Source organism: Neofelis nebulosa, chromosome 1 (genome assembly GCF_028018385.1).
Source record: "Neofelis nebulosa isolate mNeoNeb1 chromosome 1, mNeoNeb1.pri, whole genome shotgun sequence".
NCBI lineage: Eukaryota > Metazoa > Chordata > Mammalia > Carnivora > Felidae > Neofelis > Neofelis nebulosa.
In genome coordinates, this window is record NC_080782.1 from 209,615,208 (window position 1) to 209,630,275 (window position 15,068).

Genomic DNA, 15,068 nt, shown 5'->3' on the forward strand with positions numbered 1-15,068 from the left:
TTCTAATTGAGGGGCATTCTATAAAATGCCTCACCAGTAATTCTCAAAACTTCTCAAACCATTGGAAACAAGAAGCGTCTGAGAAACTTACACAGCCTAGAGAAAGTTAAGGAGGCGTGAGAACTAAACGTAATGAAGCACACTACATGGGATCGTGGAACAGACAAAAGGCATTAGGGGAAGCACCCCCCAAAATCTGAATGAACTGTGAACTTTAGTTAATAATAATGTATCAATTATGGTTCATCAGTTGTGACAAATGTAACATACTAATGTAAATTGTTAATAATAGAGGAAACTGGGTGTGAAGTATTTGGGAACTCTGTGCACTTTCTTCACAATAATGCTATGAATCTAAAAATGTACCAGAATAAGGTTATTTTTAAAAATGCAAGTTGCAGCATAATCTTTATAGTGCCATCCTTTTTGCTAAAGTAAACCAGAGTATTCTGAATGTATGATATTTATTATATACATACATGCACACATTTTATTATGTTGGAAAAATATGTAGACCTAGCTATTGCTGTTGACTATACTATTAACTTCCACAGGGAATGGAAGGAAAGATGCTAAAAGGAAATTGATCATTTTTCTTTTACATGTGTGATCAGGGGTTTACAGAGACCGTTAGATATATTTCCTCTCTGAGTCAGACTTTTCTTTCATTCTTTGAATACTAGACATAGAGATTAATATGCTCTTCACTTCCTGTCAAGTGCAACTGCCAGACAATATTCTACTTTTCCCTCAAAGTAGGTGTTTCAGTCATCCCAGTTGTGTTAGACACCAGACTTGATATATTCTATCAGTGATTGGGATGTAGGGCTGGGATTCTTACAAGCTCTACCAGCTTTGCATTTCAGGAAAAGAAGGGAAGAGAGAATGGGAGGGAAAGAGAGAGAGAGAGAGAGAGAGAGAGAGAGAGAGAGAGAGACAGAGAGAGAAGAAGAAGAAGAAGAAGAAGAAGAAGAAGAAGAAGAAGAAGAAGAAAAGAAAGAAAGAAAGAAAGAAAGAAAGAAAGAAAGAAAGAAAGAAAGAAAGAAAGAAAAGAAAAGAAAGAGTGAGAGAGAGAAGAGGGAGGGGAGGGGGGAGGAAAGGAGAGGAGAGGAGAGAAGAACATCAACAAGGAAGGAAGGAAGGAAAGAAGGAAGAAAAAAGGAAAGAAAGAAAGGTATTCATTGCATAAAAATAACAGGCTTTGAAAATTTATATTATAATTACTTTTGGCTTTAGTTGAGATTTAAAAAAATAATAAACTTCTCCATAATCTATATACAAAAACTTGAAAGTCAGCAGTACTAACCAAAATGATATCTATACCTAAAAGAGTTTTTGCTAAGTGATTGGTTATATATTTTTTTATTTCCAACAGTACTTAGAGCCCATCTTTTACAAAATGTTGAAGGGATCCTGGCCCTCCATATTTTGATAAAATGGCATAATCTATTAGTCACACATGAAAATAAAACATTTCTACATGGTGATATGTCAGAACTTTTAGTCTCTATTTGAAGATATAATAGAGATTATCATAATAACATATTTGCATTCTCATTAGTTAAAATGATCACATATTATTTTATAGATGGTAAATAAAAAATGAAATGCCTAGAGAAAATGAAACTTTTAAAGGATTATGCATTGTTTGAATAAACCAAATTCAAAGCAGAGAAGCTTTATGGTATGTATACCAATTTCTGAAGATACCACTTCAAACTACCTCTCTATGACCATCTTGCTTCACATGTTTAGATAATGTTTGAGACAAAGCATTATTAATGTAAAAACACTCTGACAAGTGAAAATTCATCCTTTGATCAGTCAATGTGCTATTTAAAACTCCTCAAATAGTCATAATTTTACCTCTTTATACTATGTAGCCAAAAACCTTCTTTTCTTTTTAATTTTTTTTTAAATCTTCATTTATTTTTGACATAGAGAGAAAGACAGAGTGGGATCAGGGGGGTAACAGAGAGAGGGAGACACAGAATCAGAAGCAGGCTTCAAGCTCTGAGCTGTCAGCACAGAGCCCCACGTGGGGCTTGAACTCACCAAGTGAGTTCATGACCTGAACTGAAGTCAGAGGCTCAACCGACTGAGCCACCCAGGTGCCCCTAGAAAAGCCTTCTAATTTTAAGAGTCAAAGCAATTTACTGACAAATCTTTTATGGTTTTTGAGGAAGTAAAAAAAATGCTTAGTAATATATTTAAGAGTTCAACTTTTATTTTTAATAAAATTAACAATTTGAAAAGGAATATTAAAAAATCATACAATTTAATGATTATGTGTGGTACTGTTTGTTAACTGATTTGTTTAAAATTATTAGCATTAAATTTTCTTTAGGAATATAAATACTGTTTTGTTTTGTAGGATACGTGAAACTAATAATCATTCAAAAATCTCAACAATCCAAATTATAGAAGGAATGATGCTTTGGGCAAAACACAAATATGTTGCTTCAGAAAGAGCAATCGCTATTAAAAAAAGCATGTGCCTAAAATTTATGCAAGTTATGGTATTTTATTTATAAAGAACATTTATATCAAAATATTATTTTTCTGAGATTTAATCCTATCAAAAATGTCAATGCCTTACAACTGTTTGCATATTTACTAATTTCTCATTTCCCTTGAGTATTTTGCTTTTCTTGCTCATTTTGCTCTTTTTTTTTTCCATATTGTCTCTATTTAAGCATAATATTGGACCTGGAACATGTCCATTGTTGTTGTAAACATATCAGTTTTGCTTTTATCAAGTGTCTTTATAAGATATGGTCACCCCTTGTTCTTCTAAAACAATTCCATTGAATACATTGTCTGGTATAATATTAAATTATGTTTGCATAAGCACTCACGTGATAGTGTTGTTCCTCGAATTAACTGCCAGGAAGTCATTTATCTTTTCAGAAGAAAGACATTTCTTTTTATCAGATCATGAAATCAATACTGCCTCATCACCTGACCCTTTTTCTTTTAGCTGTCAAGAAACTCAGAGAAAATTTAATGGCCATTTACAATAACCGAATCTTATGTTTGGAAAACATTTTCCAGCTCATTAGGAGCTGTCTGTTTTACTCAAATATGTCTTATGCGTATGTAAATGCCTTTACTGTAATCTTAAATGGTTTGTATTTTTCTACTTCCCCTATTCTTAAGCTTCTTGATTCACGCTATTTTTTTGCTTCTTTTTTTTTTTTCACTTTCATTTATTATACAGTCTTCAATGACGTCCCATTTGTGCGTGTTTTCCAAAACTATTATCACCAATGCTAACCTTGCTTAGAATTTTCACACAGTGATTTCATGGTGATGATGCGTCAACATAACAACAAACTTGTCCTCCCTTGAAAAATGGTTTCCATTATTTTGTTTCTTCTTTCATTCAATAGTGACATTACCATCAAGCCAATTATTCAAGCTGGAAACTTGGAAGTTATCTTTGAAATATTTGCTGTTACTGTTGTACATTCATGAGCTTATTCTAGTTCAGGCACTCTATTTTCATATGAAATATTTCAATAATTCCTTAAATAATTTATCTTTCTATAATATCTATCTCCCTTACATTCACTCTTCACCATGGCATTGGAGTTATATTTTAAAACAGAGATATAATGATGAGATTTTTATTTAAATCTTTTAACTGGCTCCCTATATCCTACTGAAATACGTACAAATGTTTGCACAGCTTTTCAGACACTTCACACATTTTCACCAATGTTCATTTCTACCATTCTTTCTATCCTCCCTCATACTTTCTCTTTCCTCATTCCATGCCTTTTCATGCACTCCTTACTGTTCTTCCTGACAGAACTATCCCTATTCAAGACCAAACAAAACGAAGAATCAAGAACATAAAAATAATTGTAATCATTATAAAATACCTAATATTTATGAATTTTTTACCCCAGACCAGGACTCCTTGTCAATTCCTCCATATAAAATGTCCTTTAATATTTACAGCAACCATGTTAGGTAAGTTATGCTGGTAGAGAATTTTACTTCAGATCCAGAGCTCTTTCTACGAATGTTTCTGAATTTTTTAAAGCCTTGTATGGTTTTCATTTGCACATTTTCGTGGGATAGTTATGAAGGTTTCATGAGTTAATATATGCGAAGCTTTTAGAAGAATACCTGGCACAGAGAAAGCACTGATAGATATTAGTAATTTTTATTACACACTACTATACACCATAGCCTCATTCAAATTTCACCTCCTGTATCATCTGTTATGGTCATTTCCCTTAGAATATTTTTTTCTGTAGTCCTCTAATATTTAAACTCTAATGTTGTGCTTATCCAAGCATGTTGTGCATACACATTACATTTGTTGTGTGTATTTCGGAGTTTCCCCAAACCTGGGAACTCTACTTCATTTTATTTTTAAAATACATTTATTTTATATATTTATCCTTACTGACTTCTGTGTCACTTAGTGCCAAATAAATGTCTTTATATACAACCCTTGGTAACCTCGAATTTCAAGTTAAAGGAAGGGAAATGAAGGAAAAAAACAGCTCACTAAGAAACATAGTTTTTTATTGAGTCTCTATCCAGAGGAGTCAGTTCACTCCTAATGCCTCTCTGTCCCTCCTTTATCAGAAAGAACCGTATGTTGTTGGCAAGTGCTGGTGGGCATTTATGGCTTCTTGTTTCTGTCATCGCTTTTTCACTTTCATTTACTCCAGTGTCTTCAACTATGTTCTACTTGCACTTGTCTTCTGAAACCATCATCACCAATGCTAACCATGCTTAGAATTTTCACATGGCAGTCTCATGGTGCTGATGCCTCATCATATCTAAAATCATTATTTTTCTGGGGTGCCTGGGTGGCTCAGTCGGTTAAGCGTCCGACTTGGGCTCAGGTCATGATCTCACGGTTCGTGGGTTCGAGCCCCAAGTCGGGCTCTGTGCTGACAGCTCGGAGCCTGGAGCCTGTTTCAGATTCTGTGTCTCCTTCTCTCTGTGATTCTTCCCCGTTCATGCTCTGTCTCTCTCTGTCTCAAAAATAAATAAACGTTAAAAAAAATTTTTAAAAAATAAAATCATTATTTTTCCTCCCTTGAAAAATGGCATCCTTTTTATCATATTTTTCCCCTCTCATTTAATACTATAATTGCTATTCAGGCTAGCCCAAGCTTTCTGAATTCTAAACTTAGCTTTAGTCAACAGCATCTGTCACCAGCGTCCACCTCGCATTTTTGTAGCAATTAAGGTGAATAAATGGCTGGTCCCTCTACCAACTTTGAAATGTCTACTGTGCGTCCAAGGAATGGTCTTTACTAATTTGGTTTTATTAAAGATTTTTTTTGGAGGGAATTGATACGAGTTCTCCCCAAAACAAGACAGGAATATGAGTATTGCTTCCAATTATGATATTAGAACACCATTTCCTTTCTTTCCCCAACACCAATTCTGAATGTTTTCCAGACAACACAACTTTCTCCAACAGTTTATTAAATTGACCTCATACTTATGTGAAATAGTCCATCCATGGATAAGAGGGTACTTTTTAACTCATGATAACGTTGTGGATTCTTAAGTCTGGCATCTCAACATCCACCTGTGGAAACCATAATCACTTCTCCGTATACAAATTGGACTACTAAAAGTTCATTCTAGTATGCCATATTTCAATGAGGTGAGAGTTTGAATTAATTTATAATGACTATCAGAGTATAAAATTAAATTAAAGTCAGAAGAGCATAAAGATGACATCAGTGAAACATTGTCAACACCAGGAATTATTGCTGAATGCAAAATACAACATTCTACCTTGCAAGTGGAGCTTAAATATATATAATGAAAATTTATTCACTCTAATTTATTCTTAGCTAGTAGAAAGCCACAAGGCACCAACATTCAAAACATTATTGCCGCATAGATTGCCACTAACCAAATCAAATCAACTACTAGTTACTGAATTAATCTTTCAGTGGGTCACAAGTCTGACAAGCAACTTTCTATGGAATCCAATCTTTGCAACTGAATCATCTGTTGTGATATATCACTGGAAAACCCAAATTATGTATATTGTTTGTTTTGCCTTCTTCCATAAGACCTTCCGTGGATGACCTTAGAGCATTTTTAAAAAATTTTTACATTAAAATGCTTTTGTGAAGCTTGACTTAGCTAATGAATCCTTCTAGCCAAAGTATTTACATCATCTTACACTAACTAAATTTAGGAATCCAAAGAAGACACCTACGCTTTAAGATATGTCTAGTTAGATTTGTATCATACTATTGTACAAATAGTATACAAATATAATACACATACATATATGGAGTTTCTCTCTATATTTTTCAAGGATAACAAATAAAATATCTTTAGTCCCTTATAATAAAGCATAGATCTTATCATAGAAATGCAAATGATTAACACAAGTGTGCATTCAGAAACATGGAAAAATTGTTACTGATATATGCAACCTAATAATGTCATGTAATTTAAATATGATATATGAATTTAAATATAACACTTAATTACCTGGGATGATATTCTGCAAATGCATTTATTTATATTTAGATACACATAAGAAATTACCCTATTTATTGTAACATATTTATTATGTATATTATATATTGTAAACAGTGTGATCATCTTGGTGTTCTGGATAAACATTAAGCCAAAAAGGTGCAATTAAGTGTGAGGAGTGAAGAAATAATGTAACAAGAATCAGGTTGAGATAATAGTTTACTTAACTGTTGATTGTGGTTTGAAGATAAGGAGCAGACTGGCTTAAAGAACATCTTTTAAGGGGCAAAAAACGCCTTTACAATTGGTACACCTTTTCCAGAGCTCTGCTGTGCAATCAATTTAAGAGGGGGCTGATTCTGCACATTTAGGCAAAAAAAAAAAAAAAAAAAGGAAACTTTTATAGCTCTCACCATTTATCTTTCAAAATCCAGAGAGTGAGAGCCTTAGCTATTTTTTTCCTTCTCTTCAAAAAGCAGGTTGAATCAGTCCTCTTCAATTGATTACATTGGGAAATAGCTAAAGCAATCCAAAATCTGATTTGTAGAAGCTTGTCATGGGCTCAGAAAACTACCATTAAGTGACAGTTGATTTCACAAGGTTTTCTTTTAAAATTGCCACCTACTGACAAGGGAAAAGGAAAAAAAAAAAAGATTAGTCTTTAATTTTATTTTCTTTGTTTTAATTTTTTTTTAATTCCAGTTAGTTAGCATATAATGTAATATTAGTTTCAGGTATACAATATAGAGATTCAACATTTCTTTACAACACTCAGTGGTCATGATAGCAAGTGCATTCCTTAATCCCCATCACCTGTCTAACCCATCCTCCCACCTGCCTCAGTTCTGGTAACCATCAGTTTGTGCTCTATAGTTAAGAGTCTCTCTCTCTCTCTAATACACAATGGAATGTTACTCAACCATCAAAAAGAATGAAATCTTGCCATTTGCAATGGCAGAGATGGAGCTAGAGTATTAGGCCAAGTGAAATAATGTCAGTCAGAAAAGGACAAATACCATACAATTTCACTCATATGTGGAATCTGAGAAACCAAACAAATGACAAAAGGGGCAAAAAAGGGAGAGGCCAACCAAGAAATAGACTCTGTACTTAAAGGACAAACTTATAGTTACCACAGGGGAGGTGGGTAGGAGGATGCTGTGATGAGCACTCGGTGTTGTATGAAAGTGTTGAGTCTCTATATCGTATACCTGAACCTGATATTACACTGTATGTTAACCAACTGGAATTTAAGTGAAAACAAACAAACAAAAAAAGACTTTCTTCTCTCTTTTTTTCCCTTTGTTTGTTTGGTTTCTCAAATTCCACATGTGAGTGAAGTCATATAGTATTTGTCTTTCTCTGACTGACTTATTTTGTTTAACATAACACACTCCAGCTCCATCCGCATTGTTGCACATGGCAAGATTTCATTCTTTTTGATGGCTGAGTAATATTCCATTGTGTATATATAGCACATCTTCACATCTTCCTTATGTATTCATCAGTCAATGGGCACCAGGGCTGTTTCCATAATTTGGCTATTGTAGATAATGCTGCTTTACCCATCAGAGTGCATATATCCCTTTGGAATAGTATTTTTGTATTCTTTGGGCAAATTCCTACTAGTGCAATCAATGGATAATAGGGTAGTTCTATTTTTAACCTTTTGAGTCATCTTCATACTGTTTTCCACAGTGACTGTACCAGTTTGCAATCTCACTGAGAGTGTGAGCGGGTTCCCCTTCCTCCACATCCTCACCAACACCTGTTGTTTCCTGAGTTGTTAATTGTAACCATTCTGACAGGTATGAGGTGGTATCTCGTTGTAGTTTTGATGTGTATTTCCTTGATGATGAGTGAGTTGAGCATCTTTTCATGTGTCGGTTAGCCATCTGGAGGTCTTCTTTGGAAGAGTGTTTATTCATGTCTTCTGCCCATTTTTAAAAATTGGATTATTCATTTTGGGGTGTTGAATTTTATAAGTTCTTTATATATTTTGGATAGAGTAGTCTTTAAGTTTACAATACTTCTAATATACTGGTAAACATAAGATTTTACAGAATAAATACCAAATGTTTACAGAGACAGAAACTCTATGTTTCCATATGTCCACCTACCTACCTGCCTGTCTATTTTATAAGGATTTGATGCATTTGATGCATTTGATGTTCTAAGCATTTGATGTTTTTCATAAATAGAAAAGTTATAGAAATGCAGAACAAAGGAAGGAAGGAGGTATATATAAAGTATAACCCATATTAAATTTAGTTTCTATGTGGCTAGTCTGGGTGCAGATGTGACATTAAAAAAGCCTGACATCTCTAAAATAACATAAAAAATATTTATGTAATGTGAAATCAATGTAAATCTTTATTTCAGACTTATAAAAATGCATGGTGTGATTCCCTCCTCAAAACAAACAGAAGTTAACTCCCATTTATTTCTTGTTTCTTTCTTGCAAATCTCACTCCCACAATAGATGCTTTAAGATTTTTAATGTCAATTTAAACTCTCCACTCTTCTTGTGCTCAGTGCTGACATTTTGTTTTTCCTCTTTGTCTCTAACTTTATTTATTTATTTATTTATTTATTTATTTATTTACCAATAGCTCTATATGCCATTGAAGTTCAAAGTGGTCTGTGCTTCTCAACCTTTACGCTTATTTTAGTTATCCTGATTATGTATGACAAAGACCTAGGAATTTAATTATCAAAACCCAGATTTCTTTTAACAGGCAGAGGAAGAGATTTTGTGAAAATCCCCTGTTAATATTTTCCTATCCAAGCTCACATACACAGAAACATATGTGCATGTACTTAAGATATCATCAATTAGAAGATAAGTCATCAGTAAGTTGTAGTGATTCCCATAAACCTCGAAGATGGCCAACTAAAACACCACTACCCCTCTATTACTGACCTACAGTATAAACTTGTCCTTAGGTAAGTCTATTGCTTTGATCCCTAGAGTTAATTAGTTTGTAAAGTTGAATTGGTTAAAAAATATATATAAAATTATTTTCTGCTGAAACATTTTCTAATTTCTAATTTAGTACTACCCTTGTATATGTATACTACTATTACATAAAATACATGTGCAAACCTTGTAGAATGTCAATAATAATATATGGCACTTTTTCTTTTTTTTTTTTTCAACATTTTTAATTTATTTTTGGGACAGAGAGAGACAGAGCATGAACGGGGGAGGGGCAGAGAGAGAGGGAGACACAGAATCGGAAACAGGCTCCAGGCTCCGAGCCATCAGCCCAGAGCCTGATGCGGGGCTCGAACTCACGGACCGCGAGATCGTGACCTGGCTGAAGTCGGACGCTTAACCGACTGCGCCACCCAGGCGCCCCTATATGGCACTTTTTCTAATATGGTAATTTATAATATAATAACTTTTCTAAGCAATGTATATAGACATGTGCCTTTGAAGAACACACATATACATGTAAATATATACTGAATCATTTAGAAAGATTAATATCTACTGGTAATTGACACCAATCTTTGTGGATGTTACTGAGCTGAGTAGGCAAGTGAGATTTTATTTGTGGTCTAATTTTATGTATGTAAATACATAGAAAATATATAAAACAGAAAAAATACATAATTTGTTACTTGTATAAGAACAGGATCTTTTTTTTTAATTTTTTTTAATGTTTATTTATTTTTGAGACAGAGAAAGACAGAGCATGAATGGGGGAGGGTCAGAGAGAGGGAGACACAGAATCTGAAGCAGGCTCCAGGCTCTGAGTTGTCAGCACAGAGCCCGACGTGGGGCTCAAACTCACGGACCGTGAGATCATGACCTGAGCCGAAGTAGGATACTTAACCGACTGAGCCACCCAGGCGCCCCTAAGAACAGGATCTTAATTTGACTGAATGTTAGGTAATCCATTTCCCAAAGCAAGATGCCAGACCAATTCTGTGGAATTTGCACAGTAGTTAACCAAATTCTGTCAGTATTGTCCCTTCAGCTACCTCTCCCTTAAAAGAGAGTTGCTTAACGTACTGTGTATTCTGCATCTCCTACCACAAGACCACAGAGGACGGATTACTACCTGCTCAACTTCAATCACATGAGGAAGACTTGGAAATAAATATACAAGAGCTTAGCTTTAAGCTCCCACTTTTTAAAAATTTCTTTTAAATGTTTTATTTGTTTTTAAGAGAGAGAAGACAGAATGTGAGCAGGGGGCAAAGACAGGGAGAGACCAAGAATCTGAAGCAGGTTCCAGGCTCTGGGCTGTCAGCACAGAGCCTAACGTGGGGCTCAAATCCATGAACTGTGTGATCATGACCTGAGCCAAAGTTGGATGCCCAACAGACTGAGCCTTCCAGGCACCCTTAAGCTCCTATTTTTGAGGCACACAGAAGTGGCCTGATTAATTCCTGAAAAGGCTAAATGTTTATGAAGTTCTGAAGTTATGACTGGCCAGTTCAGATGGCACAATGGGAACTGGCTGCTGTTGGAATGGCCAGTAAACCCAGGATTTGATGGCCGAACGATGTGTGAGGTTCCCTAAACCAGTTTTGGATCTCATGGAAGAGAAATGCTTTGAGAGGAACAATATCTGAGATACTTTCTGTGACAGAGATTCAGATATCAGAAACTAGGGCTAAGAGAATTCTTTAATCTCAAGAATTTTCACATTCTTGAGAGATCTCAAGAAATTAGGATCTCCTAAGAACATACAGAAACACCCATGAGAAGAAGAATCAGTATGTGGAGGAATCTCCCCACGATGGGCAATATGGCCAGATTAAATCCATATTAATGCGGTAAACTCTTCCTTTTATTTACCTCTTCAGACTCTCCGTGTTTCAAATGTGTGGGTGCTTAAAACAGCATCAAGGAGGTAATGGAGTGAGAATTAGAGAAGAAATCAAACATATGCTACTTTCCCAGGGAGGGTTTCTCAGCTTAATCTGAAGGAGGACAAAAATAAACTATGTGAAACTTTAGAACTTTGGAATAGTAGCTTAAAATTTTTACATGTGCCACGTATAAACAATGATTTTATTATCTGTGACGAAAACAGCTGTGAAATTTGTCTAAGATTTTATTCCACCATGGTAAAGTTGAATCCACAGAATAAATTTAATGGGCTATTAGTAAGAAATAATAAAATCTTTCTACCTCCATTCTTCAGTGCAGTTTATTCAATAAAGTCGTTACCTGTAATTAAAAATTTAAGAAAAAAATAGGATAGAAAACACTTCCTGTTTTTTATAGGGAAATAACTGTGATGTCAATATTGTATTATGTAATCTGGACCTTAAAATAAAGCACAGTAAAAGGCAAAATAAAGAGGCAGTGGATCAAGAGAAGACAAAATTGGACCCAAATCCCAATTTTAAAATAACGCAATTTTCTATGGAATAAGGCTGATTAATCTGAAACAGTTTAAGTTATAGTAATATTAGCTATAAATTCATTTAGATAAGAAATGCAGTTCATTCAACTAGATGACTTTTCTTTTTTTTAAATACTATTGTGAGTAGAGCTCTGTAATGGAAAACTTCCAAAGTAAAGACTTATTTTTGACATTTTTTCAATATTTTACATAAAAGGTCTAAAATATTGATAATTTGGCATATTTTTAGTACGTTTGCTAAGTATTTCAACTCCCTAAGATTTCTAAGTTCTGTTTTCAGATAAGTAAAAGCAGTTTAGAAAGTAACACGTTTTCTGCGAAGAGTGAAAGTTTGACTTCTTCCTTGCCAATTTGTAGACCTTTTATTTCTTTTTGTTGTCTGATTGCTGAGGCTAGGACTTCAGTACTATATTGAACAACAGCGGTGGGAGTGGATCTCCCTGTCGTGGTCCTTACCTTAGGGGCAATCTCTCAGTTTTTCCCCATTGAGGATGATATTAGCTGTGGGTGTTTTGTTATGTGGCCTTTGTGTTGTTGAGGTATATTCCTTCTATTCATACTTTCTTGAGGTTTTTTATCAAGAAAGTATGCTGTATTTTGCCAAATGCTTTTTTAAAATGTCTATTTATTTATTTTGAGAGAGAAAGAGAGAGGCAGAGAGAGAGAGAGTACATGCACATGAGCAGAAACAGGAGAGGGCAGAAAGAGAGGGAGAGAGAGAATCCCAAGCAGGCTCTGTACTGTCAGTACAGAGCCCTATGCAGGGCTCAATCCCATGAACTTTAAGATCACAACCTAAGCTGAAATCAAGAGTCGGACACTTAACCTACTGAACCACCCAGGCACCCCATCAAATGGTGTTTTGTTTTGTTTTGTTTTGTTTTGTTTTGTTTTGTTTTCTTACATTTATTGAGAGGATCCTGTGGTTCCTACCTTTTCTTTTATTAATGTGGTATATCATGTTGATTGATTTGCAGATATTAAATCACCCCTGCAGCCCAGGAATAAATACCACTTGATCATGGTGAATAATTCTTTTAATGTATTGTTGGATTCAATTTGCTAGTATCTTGCTAAGAATCTTTGCATCTATGTTCATCAGGGATATTGGTCTGTTATTCTCCTTTTTAGTGGGGGTCTTTGTGTGATTTTAGAGTCAAGGTAATCCTGGCCTCATAGAGTGAGTTTGGAAGTTTTCCTTCCTTTTCTATTTTTTGGAACAGCTTCAAAAGAATAGGTATTAACTCTTATTTAAATGTTTGGTATAATTCCTCTAGGAAGCCAATCAACTCTCATCTGGACTCTTGTTTTTTGGGATATTTTTGATTACTAATTCAATTTATTTACTGGTTAGGGGTCAGTTCAAATTTTCTATTTCTTCCTTTTTCAGTTTTGGCAGTTTATATGTTTCTAGGAATTTATCCATTTCTTCCTGATTACCCAATATGTTGGCATATACTTGCTCATAATATTCTCTTATTAATGTTTGTATTTCTGTGGGGTTGGTTGTGATCTCTCCTCTTTCATTCATGATTGCATTTATTTGGGTCTTTTTCTTTTTAATAAGTCTGCCTAAAGACTCAATTTTGTTAATTCTTTCAAAGAACTGGCTCCTAGTTTTATTGATCTGTTCTGTTGTTTTCATTTCAATATCATTGATTTCTGCTCCAATCTTTATTATTTCCCTTCTTCTATGGGCTTTTGGCTTTATTTGCTGTTATTTTTCCAGCTCCATTAGGTGTGAAGTGAGGTTGTGTATTTGAGACATTTCTTCCTTCTTTAGGAAGGCCTGATTGCTATGTACTCCTCTCTTATGATCACCTTTGCTGCCTCCTAAAGGGTTTGGACTGCTGTGTTTTCATTTACATTGACTTCTGTGTACAATTTTATTTCCTCTTTAATTAATTGGTTAACCCATTCATTATTTTTTTAATGTTTTATTTATTTTTGAGAGAGAGAGAGAGAAAGAGAGAGAGAGAGAGAGAGAGAGAGAGAGAGAGAGAGAGAGAGAGAATGAGGGAGGAGCAGAGAGAGAGGGAGACACAGAATCCAAAGCAGGCTCCTGGCTCTGAGCTGTCAGCACGGAGCCCGACACAGGGCTCAAACCACAAACCGTGAGACCATGACCTGAGCTGAAGTTGGACGCTCAACCTACTGAGCCACCCAGGCACCCCACCCATTCATTCTTTAGTAAGATGTTCTTTAATGTCCAAGTATTTGTGATCTTTATACATTTTTTCTTGTTTCATTTCAAGTTTCATAGTGTTGTGATCTAAAAATACACATGGTATAATCTAGATCTTTTTGCACTTGCTGAGGGCTGATTTGTGACCCGGTATGTGATCTATTCTGGAGAATGTTCCATGTACACTAGAGACAAACGTGTATTCTGCTACTTTAGGATGAAAAGTTCTGAATATATCTGTTAAGTCCATCTGACCCAGCGTGTCATTCAAAGTCATTGTTTCTTTGTTGATTTTCTGCTTAGGTGATCTATCCACTGTTGTAAATGGAGTATTGAAATCCCCTACTATTATTGTATTATTATCAATGAGTTTCTTTATGTTTGTGATTAATTGATTTATATATTTGGGAATTCCAAGTTGGGGGCATAAATATTTACAATTGTTAGATCTTCTTGGTGGATATAATGCTTATTTATGAGATAATGCTCTTTTTCATATCTTGTTACAGTCTATGTTTTAAAATCTAGTTTACCTGATATAAGTATGGCTAGTCTGGCTTTCTTCTGCTGTCCATTAGCATGACACATGGTTCTCCATCCCCTCGCTTTCAATCTGCAAGTGTTTTTACATTTAAAATAAGTCTCTTGTAGGCAGCATATAGAAGGATCTTTTTTATATGTTCTGATACCCTATGTATTTTGATTGGAGCATTTAGTTCATTTACATTCAGAGTAATTATTGAAAGATATGAATTTTGTTCCATTGTGTTGCATGCAAAGTTGATATTTCTGGTGACGTTCTCTGGTCCTTTCTAGTCTTTGTTGCTGTTAGTTTTATTTATTTATTTATTTATTTATTTATTTATTTATTTATTCATTTTTTCTGCACTGAAAAAGGTCCCCTTAAAATCTCTTGCAGGGCTGGTTTAGTGGTCATGAATTCCTTTAGGTTTTATTTGTATGGGGAACTCTATCTCTCCTTCTATTCTGAATGACAGTCTCTTTGGATAAAGAAT